The 7,087-nt window shown below is 42.0% G+C and overlaps 1 non-coding gene across 1 annotated transcript; it reads right to left on the reverse strand.

Annotated features, from left to right (window-relative positions):
* Window positions 1–718: 718 nt before the first annotated feature.
* Window positions 719–825, reverse strand: LOC118482435. The gene has a single exon (XR_004868474.1). It is a non-coding gene; the product is annotated as a small nucleolar RNA R71 (small nucleolar RNA).
* Between the last annotated feature and the right edge of the window lie 6,262 nt (window positions 826–7,087).

The following is a 7,087-nucleotide window of genomic DNA, read 5'->3' on the forward strand; positions in this document are numbered from 1 at the left end:
CAGTTTTTAGTTTTCCAAGTTACAGAAGGCTGACCACGGGGCCGTGTCGGTGCAACACGGGGCCGTGTCCAACTCTCCAGTAACTGGGATCTGGAAAACAATCACTGTAACTCCGACCACGGGCCGTGTTCACTGAGCACGGGGCCGTGGTGAACCTTCTGACCAGCATTCTTTTTTTTTGTTTTTATTGCAGGACTTGGAACCAAACGCCACCCCTACGTAGTGTATGAGCTCCAGTTCTAATAAGGACATAAAAGAACCTCTAGAAGAACCCGAACGCTTTCTTAGAAAAAGACTAAAAGCCAAAAACCAAGAGAAAGTTTCGGGAAATCCACCCCCAATGGCGGATCAACGTACTCTCATGGATTATTTACGACCCACCGTAGGTAACCTCGGCGCCGCTATTAATGCACCGAATGTTGAAGCCAATAACTTCGAACTTCGGCTGCATTTGATACAAATGCTCCAAAACTCCGCAACCTTCCATGGGCTTGCGGACGAGGATCCCCATCTAAATATTACTAATTTCTTAGAAATATGTGATACCTTTCGGATCAATGGAGCATCAAATGACGCCATCCACCTTCGAATGTTTCCTTTCTCACTAAAAGACCGAGCAAAAGCTTGGCTTAACGCCCTCCCAGCTGGATCGGTAAATACCTGGGATGAACTAGCCCAAAAATTTCTATATAAGTATTTCCCTCCCGCTAAAACGGCTAAATTAATGACTGAAATTAATACATATTCACAAGAGGACGGGGAATCCTTATATGAAACTTGGGAAAGGTTCAAGGAGCTATTGCGAAAGTGTCCACATCACGGCCTTTCGATATGGCAACAAGTATCCACTTTCTATAATGGGTTGTTGCCACACACAAGGCAGACACTTGACTCTAGCTCCGGGGGACTTTTAGGTAATCGCCGCCCACATGAAATATATAACCAAATTGAGGAAATTGCTCAAACCAATTTCCAGTGGCACACTCCCCGAGGCAATAAATCTATTGCCCTGGGCGCCCATAAGGTTGATGAAAACACTTCCTTACAAGCCCAAATCGAGGCCCTTTCTTCAAAAATAAAAAAGTTGGAAATGACAAAAGCGGTCTCGGTTATGGCTTGTGAAGGGTGTGGTGGGCCACATGAAAATTGGAGTTGTATGAAAGAAACGGACGATCAAGAAGAGTCGGTAAGCTACATTGACAATAGACCTAGGCCGTCGGGTCCTCCAAAGGGCACTTACAACCAAGGATGGCGGAATCATCCTAACCTTGGTTGGAGAGAACCCAGCAATAGTAGTAACCAACAAAACCGACGAACAAACTTTCAACAACCAAGAAATGAGTCACAAAATTTCACTCAACAACAAGGTGGACGAGAAAGGCTTGAAGATACTGTATCTTGCCTCATCTCTGACACTGAAAAGAAAAACTCGGAAAGGTTTCTACAATTAGAATCAAATTTTAGAAATCAACAAGCTAGTATTCAAAACATAGAAAAACAATTAAGTCAACTAGCCCAAAATTTTTCCGAGAGACCACCAGGCGCATTACCAAGCAATACCGAAACAAACCCAAAAGCGCAAGTTCATCTCATCACGTTACGAAACCGTACCGTGGGGCCTGCGGAAGCGCCACCGCCGACCGAGGAGACTACACCACCACCTCTGCAAGAAAAGGACTCCCCTCCATCATCAGAGCCTATCAAAGCTCCTCGAGTTCCGTACCCCGGTAGGTTAATTCGTCAAAAGACCAATGAGCAATTCGCAAAATTCGAAAGTCTACTAAAATAATTGCATGTAAACATTCCTTTTATTGATGTCCTAACCCAAATGCCTAAATATTCTAAGTTCATGAGGGACTTCCTCACTCATAAAAAGAAAATTGAAACGTTTCAATTAGTTAAATTAGGCGAAGAATGCTCTGCCCTCGTACTCAACAAACTCCCCCAAAAGAAAATCGATCCCGGAAGCTTCACAATTCCTTGCTCGATCGGGGACTCCCCCGTTCGTAATGCACTAGCCGACCTTGGGGCTAGCATTAACCTCATGCCTTCATCAATGTTCAAAAGACTCGGCCTAGGAACAACGAGTCCTACAAAAATGAGCATACAACTTGTTGATCGATCCGTCAAATTCCCACAAGGTGTCATCGAAAATGTCCTAGTAAAGGTAAACAAATTTGTCTACCCGGCCGACTTTGTTATACTTGATATGGAAGAAGACACCGAAGTCCCCCTCATACTAGGGAGACCATTTCTAGCCACCGTACAAGCCGTGGTAGACATGAATGACGGAACGCTCACCTTAAGGTACGGAGATGATGAAGTAAAGTTCGGGGTTGGGAGGAGAATAGAGGACGATAACCCGGTCAACTACATGAAGGTTATTGATTCGAGTTTGGATGCCGCTCTCCGACGGTGCAACATGGGATGCAAACATCCAACTCAGAAAATATATAACCTCACTTTGGGTCTAGCCAAGGACCCTTATAAACGTGGCGCACCACGGAGGCACTCCGCGGAACTATCCTTAGCTTAGTTTAATATTTTAGTTTTAATTTGCAGAAATAAAACACACTCACGGTGGTAAAGGATGATAAGGGAAATGAGAAACATGGACCCATGCACAGGAACAAGGCCACACGTCGACAATTTCTACGTTACAGTAGGATCAACACGGGCCGTGCCCAGCCAACACGGCCCCGTGCTGAACCCCCTGCAGAAAAATGCCCAGTTCAGGTAACTGGACACGGGCCGTGTTCACCAGACACGCCCCCGTGTCCAGCTTTTGTTTCTTTTTCTTAATTATCGTTACCGGCACCTGACCACGGGGCTGTGTCCAGGCTGCCAGTAACATTAATTTTTGCTTTTAAACACCATGTTACACATTCAATCAACCTAAAAATTTATTTTTGGGACACATTGAGGACAATGTGTAATTTAAAGTGTGGGGGGATGCTAAAACCTTGAAATTTTGCAAGTCCAAATAACAAGCCTTACACAAAATTCTATTGGAACCGCTAATCACCCCAAATTTTTGCAAAAAAAAAAAAAAAAATTCATTTTTTACTTGTCTAAAGTTTAAGTTGGGAATTCTAAGATTAATAAGGTTATATTTTTGCAAGTTTACAACCGATAGCGTCATGATAAAAAGAACTAACATAAGAAAATTATGAAACGGCATGACAAGCTTAGTTAAAATTCGAGTATATATACTTGATCACATAGAAAAACCCATTCCCACAAAAAGTGAGTTTTTGAGCCTTTATTGAGCATACAAATACACATCTTTAGACTAAATGCTCATTTTTCGTTTCTTGTGTGAATAGCCGCTTGGTTCTTATGACTCTAGAACTTGCCACGACGATTCATTCTCGGTCCTTACCAACTTAAACCCAAGTAAGTAAATGATGGAGGCATTAGGACTAACCCTTTTTCTTTCAAAATCATTATTTTCATTTTTTTTCACCTACCCAAAAACTCCCCCTAGTTAACCCCTTTTGAGCCTAAACCTTTCATTTCTTTACCTTAAAACCCTTTTACCCACCAAAACCCTTTTTGTTTTTACCCTTTATTTTAGTAACAAGCTCGGTTTTCGTGTGACTAAAAAAAATTAAAAAAAAATAAAAAATGAAAATGATGAAGTTAGAAATAAACAAACAAAGCTCTTAAAACAAAAAGCTTGTTTGAAGAAATACTTCATTAAGAATAAAAAGTCACGAAAACAAAATGTTTTACGAAAACTGACGCTTTTTACGCTTTTCGCCCTTTTCTACTAACCACTAACCCAACTACCCACCTTTAGCCCAAGCCTTTACCCAAAAAGTCCTCTTGATATTTACAAAGGTAACAAGTTAAAAAGGAGGAGGATTGATTGCTTGGCGAGCCTATGGTAGGGATAAGTTCCACGCCGCTCTCGAGTAATTCACTAAAAATACACCTTCAGCCGAGTGTGAGTGATTTCTCCAGTGAGGTATGTGAACTTGTATATAAATGGAATTTTTTAAAAAAAAGGCATGCTATGCCCAAATAAGTAATTTATCCTATGAAACGTTCTAAATAAATCATAACGAATAGGATTGTAAATAAATAAAAATAAAACCAAAAAGATCTTGGATTCCCGACACTCTATGACAAGCCAAAACCTTCTCTTCTACCCATCCCATTTGGGAGTGTAAGCCACGTATTAAAAAGTTTTGCTTGAGGACAAGAAAAAATTCAAGTGTGGGGGTATTTGATGTGTGTAAAATGCAACATATAAATTACATCAAATGAGGCATAAAACTAACCCTTTTTAAGTACTAATGTTGGAAAAAGAGTGTTTTTGTCTTCCTTTTGTATTTTCAGGATTAAATGAGCTCAAATTCACAGAAGAAGCAAAAAGACAGCTAAATCTAACATAAATACAAGAAAAGGAACATAAGTGGATTGCCCGACCCCTCAACAGCATCCTCCCAAGCAAAATAGAGAAGGCAGAAGACTGAACACGCCCCGTGCTCAGCAAGCACGGGGCCATGCCCAAGAAGCAGCAGAAAAGACAAACCTATAGAAGCTTCTATTGCCCACCACGGGGCCGTGCGCCGTGAACACGAGGGCGTGGCGAAAGTACAGCAGGCGCATTAATTGTAATTGCGAATTACAATTAATGAAGAGAGAGAATGTCAGACAGGCACGGGGCCGTGTCTAGCGGACACGGGGCCGTGCCCAGCCTTCTGTTCAGCCTATAAATAGGAGTGCTTGGTTTCATTGCAACTCATCCCTTGGCACACCACCTCTCTCACACTTCATCCACCACCCACCACCATCACAACACCATCATCCACCACCATCATCCATTGTCCATCATAGAGTGTGTGAGTCGTCTCGGGATCCAAGATTGATCGTAAGAGTTCTTGACAATCAAGGCCATGTTTGCCTAAGTCTCTTACATCACTTAGTGAAGACAAGTGTTTAGTATAATACTTTTTATTTTTAATCTTTTGCACTTTTCATTTGGTTTTGTATTAATGACTTTAATAACTAGTTGCTTATGTTGAAGGTGATCTTTCCTTATCGTTTGTTCGTGGTGTCTTGGCATTATTTTACTGTCTATATAAAATAAAATATTTTCACCATTCATATCTCCACGGTCTATATGGGGGTATGTTGGCTACCTAGTCGGGGGTTAAGGGAACGGTTTGGTAAGGGTCTTGCCCTTGTTCAGTGTTTAGAGGTCCTGCAAGGGACCTGGGTCAAATTTAGTAGGATCTCCTTCAATACCCATAGGTATTGGATGGCGGGGATCCAAACTCTTTGACCCCTTCATAAGTTAACTACTATTTGTTGATGCACGGAATGTCTTGTCACACCCCCAAAATCCACACGCGGAGTATCACCGCTTGGGAGCGTGACTGACCAGGATCAAGCCACCAATCATATTGAACATGCAATTAATATCAAGTAAAATAAAAGTAAACCATCCATTCAACACGAAAGGTGTTCAAACAAAACCATAGTTTCAGAAAGTAGCGGAAGCATAGTAAATAATCCAGTAGTAGTTAACAATCTTAAGTGTCATAATAGTTAAAAAGGAAAGCCACGATCCTTGTCCACAACGACCCGCTTCTCCAGTGCAAGCTCCAAGTACCTAACGATCTGCAAGGCATGTAACAGAATGATCAACAAACTAGTTGAGCGAGTTCACAGTTAATAGTTTAGTTTGGGTAATAATGCGTTCGTTCAATTAAGTCTCATATCGTATCAGTTCCATCGCGGCCTCACAGGCATGTGTGCGATGATTAGGTTCATTAGTTCGCGACCGTAGTCTTTACCGACCAGGGTGTGTGCGAAGGCAATTTATCAGTTCGTTCGCGACCATAGTCTTTACCGACCAGGGTGTGTGCGAAGGCAGTTGAGTAGTTCGTTCGCGACCATAGTCTTTACCAACCAGGGTGTGTGCGAAGGCAGTTCGACAAGTATCATTTAAGCATGCACAAATAATCATCCAACCCATTCCCACCCTGGGAACCCATGCCTTGGCTGTGTGAACTCACCTTGGTTTGCTCGGTATGCTAAAGGATACCCACGCTCACAGTTAATCAATCACGACCTATCGTACGCACGTATGTAAAATCAGTTAATACTCGCAAAGATTCACATGCCATTTACGTCACGAAGTGTGTCTAAGTAATTATCATGTATCACATAAGCAATTAATCAAGGCCATGCAAATCCATGCATCACACGAGAGCTGTCTCAGTTTATTCGAACGATATTAACCATTAGCAATGTCTAACGGCGCTTAACAGGTTTAACGAGGTTCCACACTTGACAAGATATACACACTTAGCATAGAGAACACGCGCGCAACAGAATCACTCAGAGTTAATCAGAGTTATCATACATACATAACATACTCACATGTTTAGTAGTGTTAGCAACTTAACCTATTTGTCATGTTAACAGAGTTTATAAGCTTTTCACAAAACTACTGGCCATGATACACAGCCATAATCGACATGTTAATAATATTCAGACATTAAGTCACATGTAAATGGTCATCAAGCCCAAAGCTCCGACTAGGGCTTCACGGCCCAATACTCGAACAACCTTAGTCTTACAGAACAAACTCGGACCTATCCAAAGGCAATTAAACTCGGACCACTAAGCTTCACATGGTCGGACCCTTGTAACATAAATCAAAGTCGGACTATAGGGGTGGTGTCATGAAGCTCGGACAGTGAGTAGGGGGTTCAAAACTCGGACCTCATGTGCTAATGACTAAACTCGGACATCTACCATTCAAGAAACTCGGACATGGGGGAGGGGGTTAAAACTCGGACCCCTCACCCATCCTTTAAACTCGGACACATGCTAATGCTAAACCTCGGACCATATGTTGTCCATTATACTCGGATCCTTTATTAACCGATTCAAAAGTCGGATTTCTCATATATATACCACTTATTTCACAAGCGCCATTGGGCCAAAGCCACAACCAATGGCTTTGGTTGACCGCCCACCCCACCAATCACTTAACAGCAACATCACAACACTATTTTGTCATGAACCTTTAAATTAAATCATGCAATCCTAGAAACCTAATGTACTA

Source organism: Helianthus annuus, chromosome 9, assembly GCF_002127325.2.
Source record: "Helianthus annuus cultivar XRQ/B chromosome 9, HanXRQr2.0-SUNRISE, whole genome shotgun sequence".
In the NCBI taxonomy this organism is placed as follows: Eukaryota; Viridiplantae; Streptophyta; class Magnoliopsida; order Asterales; family Asteraceae; genus Helianthus; species Helianthus annuus.